At 49.0% G+C, this 21547-nt stretch overlaps 1 protein-coding gene across 2 annotated transcripts in view; it reads left to right on the forward strand.

Moving 5' to 3' along the window:
• The window catches only part of Caln1 (calneuron 1), a 467294-nt gene that overhangs the window by 66299 nt on the left and 379448 nt on the right, over positions 1 to 21547 (forward strand). The window contains exon 1 of one of the 2 annotated variants that reach the window (XM_006971342.4): positions 5851 to 6508. The exons of the other annotated variant lie outside the window; for it this stretch is intronic. The gene's annotated coding sequence lies outside the window, so the exon portion shown is untranslated. Of the gene's footprint in view, positions 1 to 5850; positions 6509 to 21547 lie in introns of those variants that run through there. 2 annotated transcript variants of the gene reach the window in all.

The raw sequence follows: 21547 nt of genomic DNA on the forward strand, positions 1-21547 counted from the left end.
ACCTCAACTACAGCAATCCTCCTGCCTCAGCTTCCTTAGGGCTGGGGTTCCAGGCATGTGCTATGACCCTTGGCATATACTTTTTTTTTTCTTTATTTTAGAAGTTAAAGAGAATCCTCGGCATTTGCGCCAATATAGTCGCTTCATCCACCGCCTTGACGCAGAGTGATCTCAGTTGTTACTAAAGCAGTGGGTGTGCTAGCCTTTCTATACTGCACATTGACTGCCGTGAGAACAAATCAATACAGCACCTTTGCTCATTAAAAAAAAAAAAAAGCCCGGCCTGTAAGATAGCTCAGCAGGTAAAAGCTTTTGCAACCAAGCCTGTTGCCGTAAATTCAATCCCTGGGACCAACATGGTTAGAAGGAAAGAACTAACTCCTCCTGCAAGTTGCCACCTAACCTTTACACTCACACTGTGGCACGTGGGAGCACGCCCCCCTCCCCTGAAGTTAAAAAGAATGAGAAATGTAATTGGGCTGGGGAGATGGCTCAGCAGTTCAGAGGGCTTGCTGCTCTTGCAGAGGACCCGAGTTCAGTTCCCAGCACCCACACTGGGTCGTTCACCGCAGCTCGCAGCTCGTACTCCAGCTCCAGGGGATCGAATGCCATCTTCCCGTCGGAGTTCCTAGCCTTCTGCTTTTTTTTTTGAGACAGGGTCTGTCTTCTGCTGCTGTGTGTAGTGTACACCAGGCTAGCTGGCCTGTGATCATCCAGAAATTCTCTTGTGTTCATCTCCCATCTCATGGTAGAAGTCTCACAGAGATCACAGACTTGTGCTACATGGGTTCTGGGGATCTGAACTCAGGTCCTCACAATTGGGTGGCAGGCGCTTTATCCACTGCACCCTGTCTCCAGCCCCAGAGTAGTTTCTTTAATGAATCTCTCCCTGCATATTTGTTTGTTTGTTTAACATAAGCATCTAGAGAAACTCACTTCCTGTTTCCTCCTGGGAATCCCAATGTGGATGACTTCCAGAGTGGGTGAGCTGATGACGTGACCGCTCCGTGGTGTGGTTAAAAGGAAGGTTTTTATTGTAGATACGAGGGAGAGCATGGCCAGAGGCATCTGGAAGGGTCTAGACCGAATATGACCAGCAGACTGGATCTGGCCGTGAGAGAGCCAGCAACAGAGCAGAGATGGAGAGGGAGAGGGCGAGAGGTGAAGACAGGGGACAAAAGAGGAGGCACGATTTGGACCTGACTCGGAGGTTTTCTGTTATTTCTCACGTCAACACAGGCAGGATCTTTACTCACATTCACACCAGGACACATGCTCGGGCACAAGTGTGGAGGTCAGAGGACAACTTTCAGCAGTCAGATTTTTGTTTTTTCCACTCTGTTGGGCCTGGGGATTGAGCATAGGTCATCAGACTTGGCCGGAAAATGCTTTGATGGGCTGGTCCATTTCCATGGTCTGATCTATCTATCTATCTATCTATCTATCTATCTATCTATCTATCTATCTATCTATCTATCTATCTATCCTTTCTTCCTTCCTCCCTCCCTCCATCCCTCTCTCTCTCTCCCTCCCTCCATCCCTCTCTCTCTCTCCCTCCCTCCATCCCTCTCTCTCTCTTTCTCTCTCTCACTCTTTCTTTCTTTCTTTCTTTCTTTCTTTCTTTCTTTCTTTCTTTCTTTCTTTCTTTCTTTCTTTCTTTCTTTCTCTATCTCTCTTTCCTTCCTTCTTCCTTCCCTCCCTTCCTTCTTCCCTTCCTTCCTTTTTTTCTTTTCTTTTCTTTTTTTTTTTTTTTTAAATTTCCAACTACTTTGGTTCAGAACATGGCAGACCCCTTCCTGGCTTTCTGCTCCTGATGGTCTGGAGTACTGGAAGTCTGTCTGTCAGGTAATGGGTAAACAAAAGAAGGAAAAAGGAAAGAAAGGAAGAAGGAGAAGCAGTGTGACCAGCTCGCTCCAGAAAATGATAACTTACCTGCTGCCGTTGTCCCGTGCCTTGTGTGTGTCACGGAATCCCAAAGCCAGGCAGAGGAAGGAAGTTACTGTCTCTTCCAGGGCTGTATTTCCCCAGACTGAGGACAATGCTTAATGCTAAGGGCAGCTACAAAAGTGTGATGAAACCAAGTCCCTGCCTTTCATTTTGTTCTGTTTTGGTTTCAGCCTCTGTTCTGTAACTGGCAAAACATCTCTATGGTATTGGGGATGGAGCTCAGGATCTTGTGCATGTTAGGGAAGTGCTCTACCATTGAGTTCTGCCCTGAGCCCCTCACTGGGGGATTCTAGGCAGGTGCTCCACCATTGAGTTCTGCCCTGAATCCCTCACTGGGGGATTCTAGGCAGGTGCTCTACCATTGAGTTATGCCCTGAGCCCCTCACTGGGGGATTCTAGGCAGGTGCTCTACCATTGAGTTCTACCCTGAGCACCTTACTGGGGGATTCTAGGCTCTGCTGTTTAGCCAAATCCCCACTGTTATTTAACTAGCAAATGTGTGTGTGTGTGAATGTGTGTGTTATACATTTGTGTATGTTTTATTTATACAATAAAAGTTAAAACAAAATGTCAGCTCTGTGGCCCAGTGTCTCCCTTAACTCGAAACTCTTTCCATAGCTGTGGTTGATGAGGACAGTGAGAAATGCTACCTTTACCATGAGCCCCAAAGCCTGCTACTTTCCTTCAGTTCTTGGTATCTGTCTCCTGAGGAGAAGGACCCTTGACTCCTTCTTCCTCCAGGTCACATCTTTGATAATGTGTTAACTCCTGGTAAAACGTGGCTTCTTGTGCAAAACAGCTGCCGTCTTCATCAGCTCAGTTCTGCTTCTGGGCAAGAGTGTGCTTGTTAACTGTTGGTGTTCCATTCCAGGAGGGCCATTGAACTCTCTCCTGAGATTCCCGCCACTGCTCCCAGCCATCTGTATGCAATTTGCCCCTAACTGTGAGCAGTCTTTGGAAATCTCAAAGGTGTTAGAGCAGTGGTTCTCAACCTGTGGGTCGTGGCCCCCCCCAACAACCCTCTATCTCCAAAAATATTTACCTTATGGTTCATAACAGTAGCAGAATTACAGTTATGAAGTAGCAACAAAAATAACTTTATGGTTGGGGGGGTCACCCCAGGATGAGGAACTGTATTAAAGGGTCACAGCCTTAGGAAGGTTGAGAACCACTGTGCTGGAGTCTAGAGAAGGTTGATAAGGCGAGGGCTCATTTGTACAGTTATAGGGAAATCATCATCCAGCCTGGGTAAAGACTCTCTACTGTGGCTGTTTTGGGGTCACCCACAGTCCTGTCAGTCACCTCCTCACTCATGCTTTCTAAGTTAAGTCCAATAAAGTCATTGGTTCACCAGAGTGAATTCTGGGGGAACTGTTTGTCACCGGGACAGACAATATGAAGAGGGGGCAGACGTGCCCAGGGTGAGGATTCTCACCACACAGCCACAAAGGCCCATGCTTGTGGAAGCTTACTTTAGGCTTGGAGCTGAGTGACCTTTAGTATACTGTTACTTCACAGGGTGGCATTTAATCCTTACAAAGACCTTAAAGGGGTAGATGCTAGCATTGTTCCCATTTTAGAGATGATAACGGCAAGATTCAGGAAGAACAGGTAACTTGTCCATAGGCAGCAGGGAGAACAGAGTGAGAACTGCCAAGTGTGTCAGTCATGTGGCTGACTCCTCTTCATGCCCACCCCCACTAGGAACTGTGTGTGTGTGTGTGTGTGTGTGTGTGTGTGTGTGTAGCTTTGTCACTGGGCTTTGCTGGCCGGCATTCCATCCTGAAAGTCAATTTCTTGAAAGGTCTACAGATTGTTACAGCTCTGAGCTGGGAGTGGTGATGTGTACCTGCCATTCTAGTACACTAGAGGCTGAGGCAGGGTGAGCTTGAATTCGCGGCCAAGGCTACACAGGGAGATGCCCTCTAGATAGATACATAGCAGTCTCAGGGGGAGAGAGGACCTGACTTCTATCCCAGGAACCTATGCAAAAAACTGGGTGGGTACAGCGGTCCACACTTGTAATCCCAGCACCAGGAAGGTGGAGACAGGGATTCCTGGAGTTTTCTGGCCAATGAGAGTGTAGCCTACAAGTAAAAATGGGAGACCCTGTTTCAAAAACCAAACCAAAGCAAACCAAGGTGGCAAGGTGGATGATAACTGAGAAATAACATCTATGGTATCCTCTTACCTCCACATTCATATACACACCTGTACATCTACACACAAAAAGGTACACTGAGATCACCCCCCCCACCCCCCACCCCCCGGTCAATGCCATACAGTTCTTTTTTTTTTTTAACTGAGTTTCACATAGTAACTCAGGCTGGCCTAGAAACGCACTAGTCTGATTCCAGATTCTCTGCCTCTACCTCTTGAGTGCTGGCATGACAGGTGTGCACCACCATACCTAGCTTATTTCTCTATGGAAACCTCTTCTATACACATCAGTGAAACACACACACACACACACACACACACACACACACACACACACACACACCTCACCTGCTTCCCAAGAAGGCTACCAGACAATTTGGGAGGGAAAGCTTGGACATGAAAAGATGTCCAAGATACCCAGTGCTAAGAAATCTTAAATGTCAAAGGTGTTACCACCAATAGCAAGTACAGCAGGGACTCAAAAACTGAGTACTCAGGAGACAAGCCAGGAGGCACAGACAGGGGATGGGATCCTGATTAACCAGTGTGACTGGCTGTCAGCGCCAATGCCCAAACTCCCTTGGCAGCAGGACCAGCCAATGGAGAGGTGATGGCCAAGCTTTTTAGATGAAATGCTACGCATGACTCTTCCCATTCTGTTTCTGATGGGGGTAAAAATTCCCCCCACGTCTTTGATTCTCATAGTGTGGGCTCCGGAGCTCAGATTCATGGTCCCTGTAGGGAGTAAGACCCTAACAGGAAGGTGATGTCAGGAAAGATTAGCTGGCACTAGCCTGGTGGGTGGTTCTTTCTCTCTTAGCTCAGCCTAGCAGGAGCAGGAAGGGGCTACTGAGCTTTTTGCTGGGGAAGGGTCTTGGGACTTTGGTCTTTTTCTTGATAAGACTACCCTTGGTAGCAAGACGTATCCTATCAGCAGCTGGACACCTGGATGGCAGCCAGATGGCCTCCAGGAAAGCTAAGTGGTGACTCTAAGCTAACTGTTGCCCTTCAAGTGTGGGACAAGGAAGGATCCGGATTCTGTCTGGGTGTAGACTTAGGAGGAAGTCAGCTCCAGGTTAGGGTGAAAACCCTCTGTGAAGTTCGCAACCGACACCTTGTGTCAAGGTACCCATTCTTTTTCATGGAATCTATACTATGACCTTGGTAGACATAAGGATGGGCCACGTGTTCTGAGACTCTAGAGATGCAGGGTGAGAGGTGGGTGGGCATGCTTATGCCCTTCTAGACGTTGTGAAGGGATGACCCACAGTATTTTGCTCTGACCCTAGTTTTGACTATCAGCCTTTCCGCTGACACCTTCTCCTCCCCCATGGATTTTGGGGACTCAGGCTAACTGTGGGCATCGGGAAAGAAGGAGTTAAGGTAAGGGTGGGCATGCTTGGGTTGGGGTTGAGGTGTTTAATAGAAACAAGCAATTGTTGAAAGTGAACGTGGGCAGCTTCTTTGGGGAGAGAAAGGAGGGTCAGATGCTAAGCTGCAGCTTGTCTCCCGCCCCCCCCCCCCCCCCCGCCTGTGTCTGCCTGTGTGTGCAGCGTGCACGTGTGTGTGTATGTGTGTGTGACAGAGAGAGAGAGAGAGAGAGAGAGAGAGAGAGAGAGAGAGAGAGAGAGAGAGAGAGAGAGAGAGAGAGAGAGGAGTGAGTGCGCGCGCACCGAGGCGTTCCTCAGGTTGCGCTGCCTGGAAACGGAGGGAGCCATTGGAGAGGCTTTGGGGGTGGGGGTGGGAGCTCCCCAATCCTGGGAGAAAAGCGGGGAGAGACTGGGGTGGCCAAGCCAGCCCAGTAACCAGGCTTCAGGTTCGGGGGCCAAAGAAGGCAAGAGTGGAAGGGGATCGCCTTGCTAGAGACCGCTAGGCTTCTCCTCGGGAGGAGCCGGGGAGGCACTGGGGAGGAGGCCGGAGCTGCATGGAGTTTCTGGGGCGCGCAACTCCAGCGGGGCCTCGGCCACTAGGCTCTGGGGCGCAGCGAGGAGGCAGCCGCGCACATGGGCTGAGCCCGCGCGGTCAGCGGGCGCGGGAGGGGTAGAGGCGAGCTCGGTGCAGGGGGTGCGGGGCGCACGTTTCCCCAGACGGGGAGGCGAGGACAAGGACAGGGGAGGAAGGAGCAGCCTGGATCATCGCGGGCTCTGCAAAGATCAGCAGAGACTCAAGGGAAAGGAAAGACTCGCTGCGCGGGGTTCCTAGGCGCGCCGCTGGGTTGGGCAAAGCGGCCTCCCAACCGGAGTGGGGGACGCCGTGGGAGCCGGCGACAGAGAGGAAGGATGCCCGCGCGGGGACGCGTGTGAGCGCCAGGCTGAGCGCTTGCTTTCGCGTCGCCCCCTCCCTGCGGGCCTCGGAGGAGGTGCCTGGGCAGCCGGGCAGCGGAGCCCGGGCTCCAAGAGAGGTGAGTGCTGCTCTCTCTGCTGCTCTCTCCGGGTCCTCATCCCGTATCCTCCCTGCATCCTCGCCTCTCCCGCTGCTTCCACGGTCCCTTCCCCGGATGCCCCTACCCTGGTGCATCTCAGAGTGGGCGGGTGTGCTGCCCACAAGCGCCTCCTGGACCTGTTGGCCCCGCTCTTAGCACCCCACCTCTCAGGGCCGGGGTATCACCCGTGCCACCCCAATTTCTCTTGATGCTTAGGGTGAGTGAGGGACGCTGGAATTGCAGAAGGGCCTGGGTTCACTCGTGGGGATCCCGGGACTGTGCTAGCTCGTGGAGTCTTGGGTGCCGGTGGCCACTGGGCTGCACGTCCTCCCGTCCCCCAGGGCGCCCAGGTTGTGGGAAAGGGAGCCCTGGGTGTCAGGGACCCGATCCGCATCTCAGCCTAAGTGGGAGTCCTTGGTGGCTTCATGGTCTCCGGGAAGCTGGAGTCATGGCGATCTATAGGGGGAGGTGGGAGGTATGGTTCACTCCACCTCCAGCTCCCTACCCCTGATGGTCGCCCCCTTTGGCAGGATCGGTGGTCTTAGAACGCATAGGGTGACCCTAGAGGCTTCAGGCAGTCCCACCGGGACCCAAGTGGCAAGCTTTGGAACTAATCCAGACCCAGGGCAGAGGTAGACTCTGCCTCTGTAGTGCAAGCCAGGTTTGCTGGGATGCCCAGCTTCTCCATACCAGCGCTTGCTCCGGGGAGCGAACTTCCTCAGACTTGGTCTGAGGGCGCCTGGGCAGCAGCAGGTAGTTCTAGTCCAGTCTCGGGGCTCTGGAGGACCCCAGGATGCTTCGACCCACGGGCAGGTGGTGCTAAGCCGGGACCCAGCGCTGCGGTTTGATTCCACAGTGCGGGCCACGTGCACCTTCGGCCCCCATTCGGGGCGTTTCTTCTCAAAGCTGTTCCTTTGCACGAGGAGCCTGTGAGATCCCTTTTGCGCCTCATTCCTTAGCTCCAGGGGATGCTGTGTCTGCATGCAGCTCCTTAGGCGCCAAGACTGGGGCGCCATCCCAAGGCCCCTGGGGCTTTTTTTTTTTTTTTTTTTTTTTTTTTTAACGTAAAAAGGAGACATTCCAGGGTTCAAGACATAGCAGCCGAGAGCCGTTGCTGTGTGGCTGCGAAGTCTGATAAATTGTGGTATGAACTACATTCTGCAGTGGCCAGGTGCAGCCTGGCTGCAGAGTTCCCAAGACCTGTAGAAAGAACAGGGCACGGTACTAACCCCATGTGTGTGCTCAATATCACGGCGTTTGTGCACGTGGAGGGACTCGTGTTCTGCATCTAACTGCTGTCTCCCAGTTGCAAAGATCAACTTACACACACACTCACACACACACACACACACACACACACACACACACACACACACACACACACACACACTCACTCACCCAAAACCACAGGAATCAGAGCTTAGTGGAGGTTGTAAAGCCGTTTGGTGTGAAATGGTCTTACAGGGTGGTGCCAGGCATGCTGTCCACTCCACCAAGACAGCGAGACACCACCACTCCAGCTGTCCTTGGGTTCGCTGGAGGGGGTGATTTAACATTTTATTTATCTATTTATTTATTGGTGCAAAGTGGAAAGGAGAGAGTGACTTGTTTTTATTGTTTATTAATTTCTTATTTTTATGTACGTATTTGGTGTGTGTGTGTGTGTGTGTGTGTGTGTGTGTGTGTGTGGCCAGAGGCATGAAATTTCCACGGGGTAGAGGTTACTGTGCAGTTGAGCCACCTGACATGGGCACCGGGAACTAAACTCAGGTTCTCTTGGCAAGAGCAGCAAACACTCTTGACCCCCGAGCCATCTCTTAGCCCTGATTTTATTTATTTCTTTATTTATTTTATTTTGCATTACTGGGGATGAAACCCAAGGCCATGTATACCTATACTGTGAATGCTCTACCACTGAGTGACGGCCCCACCTCCTAGAGTTGGTTTTTATTTGCTAATTCTGCACTGGCTGAAGTCTTATGTGACCCTTCAGGTCTCTAGGCAGCTCCCTCGGCCACCGCCAGCCACCGTGTTTAGTTTAGCGTTCACCCACGGGGCTCAGATCATTCTTGCTTGCTTCCTCTCCGAGGAATACATGGGGTCCTGGCAGATGCCCAAGGCTGCTCCTGAGCTGAGTGGCTTCAGAAAGGTGGCATTTTCGGAGCCTGTTGAAGCTTGCTGGGGTTTAATCGAAGCAGCTGGGGCACCTTTGAGAATCGCTTTAGGATTGTTCACCCAAATGTTACCTCTCCTCAGACCCCGGAAGTGACTATTGCTACCAACCCAGACTTCACTGAGAGTGTGGGACAGAGGCTCCCTAGAAAGAAAATAAGTAGCCGGGAATGGTGGCTAAGGCTTGTAACTCCAGCACTTGGGATGCTGAGGCAGGAGGATTGAGGCCAGATTGGGCTGTATTGTGAGATTGTGTCTAAATCAACTAACCAACCAACTTCATTAGTTAGACCCTGCCTCCAAACAAATGAACCAAGAGAGAAAGCAATAATTTAATTCAGCTAGTACCATTGAGAAAAATCACAGTTAAGTCTTAATGGGGACCCTTGGACCCTCTTCCTCTGTGGCAGACAGTGGGACAGAGTAGGAGTATCTGATAGTTGCTCCTCCCCCCCTTTTTTGTATTCATGTTTGTGTGTGTGCAGGTGTGTGTGGGTGTGTACAAGTGTGGAGGTCAGAGGTCAACCTTGTCTGTCATTCATCAGCTGCTGTCCATCTTGAGTTTTTTTTTAAAAAAAATCTCATATTGAATATTATTATATTGTGTGTGTGTGTGTGTGTGTGTGTGTGTGTGTGTCTGTGTGTCTGTGTGTCTGTGTATGTTTGCTAAATATGTGAGGCTGCTTAGGAAGCTTCAGGGATCCTCCAGGCTATGTCTCCCCATCTCTGGAGTTAGAAGTGTATGCCACCACATCTGGATCAAGCTCAGCGCCTCCTGTTGTACAGCAAGCCCTTCCCGACGAAACTGCCTCCCCAGCCCGATAGCTACCCTTTTGAATTTATCACTTATCTTCTCATTACAAAGCCTGTGATTAGGACTTAAAATACCAGGCAGGAAGGGGTTCCAATTTAGAAATCCTTCTTTCTCTCCCTCCCTTCCTTTCCTTTGAGACAGGAGCTCGGTGGCTCAGGGTGATCTCTACTTTTCTGTGTCGCAGAGGGTGACTTTGAACTCCTGATCCTTCTGCTCTACACGCCCGCCCCCCCCCCCATCCCCAGTGCTGGAATTACAGGTCCAGGCTACCAGACCCAGCTTAGAAATTAGCAGGGCACGTGTGCTTGGGGGAGCCAGTGTGTCCCGGGGGTCACAGGCATGGGAGTGGTTCTGTGAGCTGGTCCTTGAGGCTGTGTGTACAGTGGGGGAGCTTGGTAACCCGTTTGTGGGAGGGGGACAAGCGGGGAGCTGCCTCTTATTAGATAATTCTGGCTCTGATGATGAGCTTCAGATGTTTAAGTCCCACCCATTCTTTTTTTTTTCCTTTCTTGAGACAAGATCTGGCTTGTAGCTCAGGATAGCCTCAAACTTGCATCCTCCTGCCCCAGCCTCCTGAGTGCTGGGATGATAGGCATGTGCTACCATGCCCCATGGATGCAGGGCTGCAGATGGAACCCAGAGCTTTGCGCAGGCGTGGCAGACCCTGTACTAATGGAGCCACATCCTCAGCCCTTCCTTCTTTCTTTTCGTCCCCCTCTTCTTCCACCTCTTCATCCCCCCCCTCTCCTTCCCCCTCCTCTTCTTTCCCCCTCTCTTTTCTCCTTCCCTCTCCTTCCCCTCCTTGCCATAGCTATTATTGTAGATCATTTCACACAGGTACAGGATGGGTGGCCTCTCTTTGCCCTTCACTCGAGGCTTAGGTGCCAGTCAGTAGTCAGAATCTGCAATCTCCGCTCAGGATTGCAACCCAGCAGTTGTCGGTGGGATTTTTAAGACAAGCATGCTCCCTGACTCACAAGCAATGAAACCATCCTCCTGCCTTAAAGGCTCCAGGTGAGGCTGATTCTTGGTGCAGCCAGGAAGGAGGAGACTCCAAATGCAGTGGCTGCTTCTAACCTGGGGTTTTCAAAGTGATTTATCTTTTTAATTGTTACACATCCCACATCGGCTGGGGATACGGCTCAGTGGGGAGAGCACCTGCCTAGCATACACAGAGCCCCTTTAGATCTCCAGCACTTCATAAATGGCACGTGGTGGTGCCCACTTATAAGTCTCAGCACTCTGGGCATTGATGATGGAGGCAGGAAGACCAGGAGTTCAAGGTTACCTTAAACTACATAGTGAGTTTAAGGCCAGCCCAGAATACATGTGATCCTGTCTTGAACCTCTAAAGCCAAAATACAGTATTAGAGAGTAAGGGACGGTTTGGAGTTCTTGAGCTTAAAGGTTGAGACAAGAGAGGAACCGAAGAGGTTGGGAGTTAGGCAGGAGTCTTTGGTTAGGATCTATTTTTCCATTAGGGCTTGAGTGATACTGGGAGATGTGTCTCTGAAGGTGAAGAACCAGAGGCCTGGACACCGGTGCTGCCAATGCTGTGGACCAGACAAGCATGAGGGGCGGTGGGTGAGACCAATGCTGAGACAGGAGCATCAGTGTTTTACAGACATAGATATAACACGAATCTTAAAAGGTCTTCTAATTAAAAAACCCAGAGCCAGATATTGGGGTGAAAGCTGAAAGATCAGAGAAGCAGAGCAGCCAGCCACTAGCTTACCTCTATGAAATCAGCCTCAAGAGAACGACTTCCTGTTTCCTCGTGTCTTAGATACCTTTCTGCGTCCTGCCACATTCCTTCCTGGGATTAAAGGCGTGTGTCACCACTGCCTGGTTCTGTTTCTCTCATGTAGCCCAGTGTGGCCTTGAACTTACAGACATCCAGACGGATCTCTGCCTCTTGAGTGATAGGATGAAAGGTGTGTGCCATCACTGCCTGACCTCTATGTCTAATTTAGTGGCTGGCTCTGTCCTCTAATTCCCAGGCAAGCTTTATTGGGGTACACAATATATCACCACACATAGACTGTAGAGCTCTTGCCCTTTTTGTGGTAAGGTTTTTGTTGGTCAATGATTTTGTTTTTAAATTATTTTAAATTATGTTAACACATGTGTGTCTATGCAGAGGTCTATGCATGTGAATGCAGGCATCCTCAGATGCCAGAGGCATCAGGTCCCTCTTGAGCAGGAGTGACAGACAGGTAGTTGTGAGCCACTGATTGAGGGTGCTATGAACCCAGTAAGTGCTCTTAATTGCTGAGCCTGTGTTTTATTTGTTTATTTATTTATTTTGCATGTGCCCAAGTGCACGAACCATGGTGTGGATATGGAGCCCAGAGGAGTCTGTTCTCTCCTCCTACCATGTGGGTCTCGAGGATCAGACTCAGGCTGTCAGTGTCCTGCAAGGGATGACGGGAACTCTCAGGCTGGGATGCGCTTGGAGAGCTAGCTTGTCACAGGATGGGAGCTGGGCAGTTGGAAGGATCCTGGAGGCTAGAACTGTCCAGGGCTGCCTCGATTTGGGTGTGTGGAAGCAAATGATCTCCAACCCTTTCCAGTTTCCCCAACATTTTACATGTGTGTGTGTTGTGTACATTTGTGCACAGGTGGGCTTGCACACCGGTGCATGTGGAGGTCCTGAGGTTTTTTTTTTTTTTTTTTTTGAGTCTTCCTCAAGGTTTTCCACCTTATTCACAGAAGCATGGTCTCCCAGTTGAACCCAGAGCTCACTGATTGGGCTAGTCAAGCTGGCCAGCTCCCTGGAGGGATCACCCGTCTGTCTCCCAAGTAATTATGGGTGGCCTGCCCCGCCCACCACACATTCACACAGTTCTGGAGAGCTGAACTCTGGTCCTCATGCTTGCTTGGCGATTGCATTACCCATGTAGACCTCTCTGCAGCCCCTGTCCAGCCTAGTTCGCACCTGTGATGGCTGGGTGTGTGTTCTGCATGTTTAACGCTTGAAGGCACATCCGATGGCAGTGTTTGGTTGGGCTAAGTTTCTCAAAGGTCATGGGGATGAGAAGTCATTTTCTGGAACAATCTCTATTATCTTTCTTTCTTCCTCCCTTCCTTTCTCCCTTCGTCCTTCCTTCCCTCCCTCCCTCCCTCCCTCCCTCCCTCCCTCCCTCCCTCCTTCCTTCCTTCCTCCCTCTCTCCCTCCTTCTCTTCCCTCCCTCCCTCCTTCCCTCCCTTCCCTCCCTCCCTCCCTCCCTCCCTCCCTCCCTCCCTCCCTTCCTTCTTTCTTTTCCCTTTTCCTGTTCCTATTCTCTCTTTCTCTTCTTTTGAAAGGGTGTCTCTTGTGTAGATCAAGCTGACTTTGATAGATGACCTTGAACTCCTGGTTCTCCTGCCCTCCGTCTCCCCAGTCCAGGGCTTCCAGGTGTGCATTGCCACACCAGCTTCACTAATTTCCACTTCACGTAGGAGGCAGAGGAGGGTCTGACATCACCACCACAGGTGGGTGGGCTGGTTTAGGTGACAGGGTGGAGAAAGAGTACTCAAGTCTCGCTAAGGCTACGTAACTGGTATTGGGTTGCTTTCCTGTAGACACGGCTGTGAGCTGGTCTCCAGGCCTAGACTGTGGGAGAAGGTAGTGACCTATTTTAAAAAACGTCTCATTAGGGATCTCTGCTGCTGTGAATGTGGCCAGTGAAAAGTAGGTTGCTTTATCTGATGCTTCACAAATCTAGGTGCTCGAGACTCCTTCATTCATCCAACTGGTGTGTACGAAGAGTCTCTCCCAAACTCCGGGGAAGACTCTGAATTCATTAGTCAGAGGGCGGGGCTCTTGTGTTCTGGAGGTGTAAGACACAATAAAAAGGCAGATCTCTGTGAGTTCGAGGCCAGCCTGGTCTACAGAGTGAGATCCAGGACAGGCACCAAAGCTACACAGAGAAACCCTGTCTTGAAAAAAATAAAAAAGAAAAAAAAAATCAAAATAGAATGACAGAAAGAGGGTGAGGCAGTGCACATCTATTATCCCAGCACTTGGGAAGCTGAGGCAGGATGGTGGCTGTGAGTTTGAGGTCAGCCTGGGCTCTGTAGCTTGTTCTAAGCTAGCATGGGAGACTCTGTCTTAAAAATAAGATAAATAACAGGGTATCACTGAGTTGCAAGGGCAACTTGACATTGGATGGGCAAGAAATGTCTTCCTGGGGAGATATTTACACGGATGCCAGAATTGTATGAAGCCACAAATGGAGGGCTGTGACACAGGTGGGAACAGCCTGTGCCAAGGTCGTGTGGTTAGGAATGAGCTGGGTATGTTTGATGAGTAGGAGGTTGGCTGGTGGAGCAGGAGATGAGTGTAGAGGCACATGGAACCAGTTCATGCGGTGTGCGGAGTGTCCCCATGTGGAGTTTGGAGTTGACGCTGAGTTGAGAGGTGGCTCTGGAAAATTTTAAAGAGGTCAGTGACATAACTATTTATTATTCATTAGTCTTTAAAAACCTTCATTAACTCATATGCACATGGAAGTCAGAGGGCCGCTTACAGGGGTCCGAAGTCAGTTCTCTCCTTCCACCGACTGAGTCCCGGGGATTGAACTCAGGTCATCAGGCTTGACTGTAAGCAACTTGGCAACTGAGCTATCTTGATGATCTTCTTTGCTGAGTTTTTAATTGGTGTGCAGTGATTGCACACACCGTCAGAGTTCGTAAGACACTTTCTGTCAAGTACCTTGTGTTGCTCTGACCGTATTCCCCCCCCCCACCCTCTTCTGCCTCTCATGTTTCCATTTTCTCCCTCCCGAATCTCCTTCCTTCTCCTGGTCTCTCTTCTGCCTTTATATCATATACAACAGTTGTCTTAATGCATCCCTATAAACTCTAGGGTCTACAAACGAGAGACAACGTGGTGTTTGTCTTGCTGAGTCTCACCATTTTCATGAAAGTGGCAACATTTCCATCTTCTTCGAGGCTACCTCCCCCCCTGCCCCGCCCTGTGTATATGCACATCACGCTTTCTTCACTCATTCCTCTATTGGTGGGCATCTCACTCGTTCTGTATTTTGACTCTTGTAATTATGTTGATTTCTGTCATTCTGGTATATATGTAGGGTTGTTACTCTGGGTCCTTTGGTAGTTACATTCTCAGTTTTTAGTGTGTGTGTGTGTGTGTGTGTGTGTGTGTTGTGTGCACACATGTGTGAGTGAGCTGATGGATGTTGGGTGGCCTGCTCTGCCAATCTCACCTTATTCCCTTGAGACAGGTTCTCCAGCTCATGGGTTTTCAACCTGTGGGTCGCAACCCCTTGGGGGGTTTTGAATGACCCTTTCACAGGGTCGCATATCAGATATCCCGCATGTCGGATATTTACCTTCTGATTTGGAATGGTAGCAGAATGTCAGTGATGAAGTAGCAAGGAAAATAATTTTATGGTGGTGGTGGGGTTGGTCAGCACAACGTGAGGAGCTGTGTTAAAGGGTCACGGTGTTAGGAAGGTTGAGGATCAAAGCTCTAACTGAACCTGGAGCTGAAAGCCAGCAATCCCCATTGATACTCCTGCCCCACCAGCCAACCAGCCAACCAGACACACACACACACACACACACACACACACACACACACACACACACACACACACACACACACACACACCAAGCTTTATACATGGGTGCTGGAGACCGGAACTGAGTCCCCTCATTGCTCGGCAAGTGCTCATACCCACTGGGTCATCTCCTCAGGCCCCCATCAGTTTGTCTGTGTGTTTGAGACCAGGAGGGACTCTTTCTCTGTAGCCCAAACTGCTCTGGAATTCACAACAATTCTGGCTCAGTCTCCCGAGTTCTGGAATCACAGGCCTGTGCCACTGACACTCAGCTCTCTTTGGTTTGTATTTTCCCAAACCCCCCGGCAGAAATGCGTTCTGCACACACCACCTTCCTCCAGGAAACCCAGCCTACACCTCTTAACAGAGAAATACGGATCGTCGTAGTGCTTCCAAGTGACAGATGGAGAGAAAATGCTTTGCTGACCTTAATTTAGTGATTTCTAGTGTGCCAATTAAATGTGGGGACAGAAAAAAGATGCATTTGTAGTACAATTTCAGTTCTGTTGAAAAAAAAAATGGCATACAAGAACAAATGGAGAGAAGTGGACTGAAAATGTTAACCAAGTTTGCCCAGTGGTGGGGGTACAGTGAATGACTGAAATTTTATTTTGGCTTTTGAAAATGAATGCAGGAGCTAGACAGATGGTTCAGTGGCTAAGTGCACCAGTAGGTCTTGTAGAGGACCTGGGTTTGGTTCCCAGCACCCACAGGATAGTTCACAACTATCTGCAATTCTAGTTCCAAGGTGATCTTGTGCCCTCGTCCGATCTCTGTGGGTACCAGGCGACGCACATACATTTATGCAGGCACAACATTCATACACATAAAACAGGACTCCATTTTAAAAGATAATGAATGTACATTTTTCTCACAATTGGAAAACATTTTGAAATTCTTTTGTTTGGCAGTGGGGGAATCGGGGTCTTAGTATGTAGCCCAGGCTGACTTTGAACATGTTGTAATCCTCTGAACTCTACCTCTCAAAGTGAAGAGATGACGTGTGAGCCATCACACCTGGCCTCTTTTGAATTCTTTTTAAAAAAGATATATTTTTATTTGTGTGTGTGTGTGTGGGGGGGTGTATGGACTCTGTGTGTGGGTGTATCCACCATGTACATACATGCAGAGGCCAGAGGTCATAAGATGCCTTCCTCTGTTGCTCTCTTCCTTAGCTTTTGAGACAGGATCTGAACTGGAGACTGGCTAGTGAGTGACTAGCATCCACCTGCCTCTCACCCAACAGCTCTGGGATGTCAGGTACACATGTGGCATCCCAGCTTTTATGTGGGCACTGGGGATTTGAACCCAGGTCCTCTTGCTTTCACAACAAGTGGTCTTGTCCGCTGAACCATCTATTTAGCCCTGTTCTGAAAATTCAATGTCAAAAATTCATGGGACAGAAGATACTTAATGCTAATTTTGCCCTGGCTCCCCAGTGGATGATCCCTTGTTTTACTTTGTTTTAACGTTCTAGAAAGAATTTTTAGTTCATAAAGTAAACTTCTCTTGCATTGGGAAGATGCCTGCCTTGCAAGAATGAGGACCCAAGTTCGATTCCCAGAGCTCATGTGAGAAAGCCAGGGATGGTAGAGCACATTTATAATCACAGCACTGGGGAGGTGGAGATGGGAAGATGCCCAGGGATCCCTGGTCAGCCAGACTGTTCTCCATGGTGAGTTCCAGATCCGTGAGAGACCCCGTCTCAAAAAACAAAGTGGACAAAAATTCCAAAGAAGGACAACACAGGCTATTTTCTGGCTTCCATATGAATGAGCATAAACATGCACACACACAAATGAAATAAGCTTTTCCTTCATTGAGACAAGGTCTTATTATGTAGCATGGACTGACATTAAACCCTTGTTCCTCCTGCTTCAGCCTACTGAGTGCTAGAATTACAGGTTTAGCCCACAATGCCCAGTTCAATGGTCTTACTTACTTATATTCTTTTTCTTTTTTCTTTTTGAGACAGGATATCTCATAGTCTAGGCTCCTCAAACTTTCTTCAAGTAGCTATGACTGACCTTGACTATCTGACTCCTCTGTCCCCACCTCCCAAGTGCCGGGATTGATTGTAGTTCAGCTCCATCACACCCAGATCATGCAGCAGCATTATTTTTCAGAAACTCTTTTTAACCTAGACCCTCTTTTGTTTTTAAATAGAAATCAAGACAATATAGAGATGTTACATTAAGAAACAAAAGTGCCTGTCTAATGTTCGCTCTCCAGACCATTACCATTTCAGGCACTTATGCTGTAGTTCTTTTGTGTGTGTACATATTAAAATCCTCACAGTCTTGGGGCTGGAGAGATGGCTCAGTGGTTAGGAGCGCTTGCTGCTCTTTCCAGAGGACCTCAGTTTGGTTTCCAGCACCCACACTGAGCCGCTCATAACCACCTATGACTCCAGCTCCAGGGGATCTGACACCCTCTTCTGGCCTCTGCAGACACTGCCCTCACATGCACACCCCCCAAAACTCCCACATAGATATACACAATGCTTAAAATTAAAATTAAAACAAGTCTTTAAAAAATCCTCGTATCTTGATTTCATTGACTTAGAAGCTTGCTCTAACAAGTTACTTCCCCCCAAATCACTTCTGGAATTCCTTCCTCTAAGAGTATGAAACATGGATGATTTTTTCACCCCTTAAACAAATTGTTAGGGAACTTAAAAGCACAACTTAGCAGAGAGAAATGAGCTTTGGTGCCTTCTTAGTACTCACAGTGTTTACTGAAAGCATAATTTATACTTATAAAGAGTAGAGCAATTAAATATTCATTAAAAAAACTCATCCCTGAACATTACACATTATTGTTCTAGTGCAGGAGCCCCAAAGTCAGTATTGTAACTACAAATCATTGGCACTTTTTCATTAAAAAAAAGTTTGGCAATAGGAAAACAAATTAGGCGCTAAAGCTAATTATGTTGCTGACATATTTATTATAGTGGAATACTATCTTTGGAAAACAGGAAAAGAAAAATACAGCGTGCTTGTCACTCGGAGGCATGGGTGTGTGTGTTTGGATGACCTATCTGTTGCCCTGTGATAATTGTAGTCTCAGAACACACTAGGTTTGGAGGTGTGCTGGTCAGTTTTGATTGTCACATAGATACAAAATAGAACTGCCCAGGAAGAGAAAACCTCAGCTGAAGAATTGCCCAGATCAGATTGGCCTGTGGCCATGGCTCTGGGGCGCTGTCTTAACTATTAACTGATGGTGGGTTTAGCTCACCATTGGTGGTATCACTCCCTAGGCAGGTGGGCCTGGGCTCTATAGGAAAGCTAGCTGGGAATGAGTCTGTGATCAAGCTAGCACACAACATCTTCATGGTTCCTGTTATACTTCCTTCGGTGTGAGCAAGTTCCTTGGCCAGAGGTCATGCTTCATGGAATAGCAAGAAGGCTTGCTTTTGGGTTCTTGCCTTGACTTCCCTCAATGATGGACTGTGACCTGGAAGCGTGAGATGAAGTACACCCTTTCTCCTCTAAGTTGCTTTTGGTTAGAGCAGTTTATCACAGAAACAGAAGCCAAATTAGGACAGGGTCTTGTGGGTCAGACATTTATGGCCACAACTCAGTGTACATATCACAAGCGGCGTTGGAGTGGACTTTCATTCTGCAATCCGGCAGTTCCTTCCTGGACTCTGACCAAACACTTGACAGAAACAGTTTAATGGAGGAATGGTTTATTTGGGCTCACGGTGTGTGAGGAGCAGCCTAGCGTGTCAGGGAAGGCATGGTGGCTGGTGCTGATTGATGGTGGTGGGTCTCCTGCTCTGTTTTGTTCACACACTTTGGCAGATCAAGAAACAGCTTGGTGGAACTAGAATTCTCAAGGCCTGCCTCAGTGGCTTATGTCTACCACCTAGGCTCTCTGTTGTCCCAGTAATGCACCAAACTCCCCCCCCCCCCCCCCCCCCCCCCCCCCCCCCCGCGCGCGCCCAGACAGGGAACACATGTTGAACACAGAAGCCCATGGAGGAGGCTTCACATTCAAACTATCACTTTCCTTTCCTAGCCTTATTTTAATTACTCACTGTGCTGGTTAATTTTTGTCAACTTGACACAAACTAGAAGAAAACCTCAATTAAGGAATTGTCTCCATCAGACTAACCTATGGGCAATTCTGTGGGGCTTTTTCTTTCTTAAAAAAAAAAGATTTATTATTTTAATTTAATGTGCATGAATGTTCCGCCTGTGTGTATATATGTACATTGTATGCTTGCCTAGTGTACATGGAGGCCAGAAGAGGGTGCTGGATCCACTGGTACTGGAGTTAAGGATAGTTGTAAGCCACCATATGGGTGCTGAGAACTGAACCCCGATCCTCTACAAGAAGAGCAGGGACTCTTAACCACTGCACCGTCTCTCCAGGCCCTTTGGGATGTGTCAGAAGGCCAAACCCCCTGTGGGTGGTGCCATCCCCTGGGAAGGTGGGTCTGGGCTATGTAAGAAAGCTGAGTAAGCTATGGAGAACAAGCCAGTAAACAGTATTCTTCTGCAGTTTCTGCTTCAAGCTAATGGCTTGAATTCATGCCTTGGCTTCCCTGGGTGATGGATTGGAAGGTGAAATCTAAATAAATCCTTTCTTCCCAAGGAAAGGTCATGATGTTTACCACAGCAGTAGACAAGCAGCTAGGGGACACACACACACACACACACACACACACACACACACACACACACACACACACTGTTTCTTGCTTAAGGGAAAAATGAATGCATGTGTATTCCTCACTGCTGTATCAAAATACCCGATGAACGCAGCTTAAGGAAGGAAGGAAGGGAGGGTCCATTGTGGCTCTCCGTTTGAGGATAAGGTCCATCATGGCGGGGAAGGCATGGCAGCAGGGGCGTGAGGCGGCTGGTCACATCGCATCCGCAGTCAGGAATCAAAGAGAGATGGATGCTGGTGCTCAGCTCCCTTTCTCCCTTCTGTTAGCTTGGGAGCTCAGCTCATGTGATGGTGACATCCCTCATTCAAACTGGGTCATCCTACCTCAGTTAGGAAACTCTCCCACAGACCGGCCCAGAGGCTTATAGCTTATCTCCTGGGTGATCCTAGATATTGTTGAGATGGCAATCAATATTAATCGTAGGAAACTTGTCAGAGATGGTCTCTCTCTCTCTCTCTCTCTCTCTCTCTCTCTCTCTCTCTCTCTCTCTCTCTCTGTTGTGTGTGTGTGTGTGTTTGTGTGTGCACGCACGCACGCGCGCGCGCGCGCACACAGTTATGAGCATGCTGCAGTGAGCGTGTGGAGGTCATAGGACAATCTGAGCTGTGGTCCCCACCTTTCTGTCTTGTTTTGATGCACGCTCTCTTTCCTTGTGATGCTGCGCAGCAGGCTAGTTGCTCTATGAGCATCTGGAATTCTCCTCTCCCTGCTTTTCTTGCTGGGAGGACTTAGACCTATGGATGCGACCGAGTCTGGCTTTTATGTGGGCTCTAGAGATCAAACTTGGGTCTCTGTGCTTGTGTGGCAATTGATTGAATGGCTGAACCATCTCCCCAACCGAGAATGCCGCTTCATCGTGGAGGGAACTTAGTCACCTCGCTGCGTAGATGGGAAAATGAGGATCACGATGATTCAGGGGCACGTGCTTGGTCTCGTAGGTCCACTCTCCGGCAGGGCTTCCTTTTCTCCACTCACCTGTGATTCTGTGAGTGGAAAATGATTTTATTTAAGCAAACTCAAGAATTAGGGAGCCACTTCAAACATGATGAAAAGCGGGACAGTGTGCGAGTTTCATCCATTCCACAGGCGTAATCTGTGTGTGTACTGATAACAGGGCCTAATTACAGTGTAAACATCTTTATAGCCGCAAACATCTGTACTGCACACTGATGGCGTGTTGCAGCCTCTGGCGTTCCTGCTGCTCATTTGAAAAAATCAGTTGCTCTGCCTTTAATCTGATCTATGGTTGATGGTTCGTTTTATACAGATGCACACAAGAACACACTCTGTATCTAGCAAGGCACGCAGAATCACAGCAGCCCTGAGAGTACTACCCTATCTCATATGTTTACTATTCCCCTCTCCCCACTTTATTGATGGAAAAATAAAGACGCATCAGGAATGCCAATGCAGGCCTCTCAGGTCAGCTATGGCAAGAGGGTGGTAAGTTCAAGGCCAGCCTGGGTTCGAGAACTTGTTTCAAAATCAGTTGAGCCCCTTACCTAAAATTCCCCAGTGAGGAACTAGCATGGGAGAGTCTAGAATCCCCCAGTAAGGGGCTCGTAGAATGCCTTCCTAGCATGTGAGAAGCCCTGGGTTCAGTTCCCAGATCTACAAACAAAACAAAAAAATGAAACAATAAAATCTAAGACAGAAGCAGGGCTAGTGAGTTGCCCAGGGGAGCATCTGGGATGGACATTCGCAAAGTCTTGCCTTCAATGTGTGTAACTCACTTATTACAGTGCTCATTGACCCTGGGCCTGAGTTTGTTACAGCAGTTA

The sequence above is a fragment of the Peromyscus maniculatus genome, chromosome 23 (assembly GCF_049852395.1).
Source record: "Peromyscus maniculatus bairdii isolate BWxNUB_F1_BW_parent chromosome 23, HU_Pman_BW_mat_3.1, whole genome shotgun sequence".
Classification (NCBI taxonomy): Eukaryota; Metazoa; Chordata; class Mammalia; order Rodentia; family Cricetidae; genus Peromyscus; species Peromyscus maniculatus.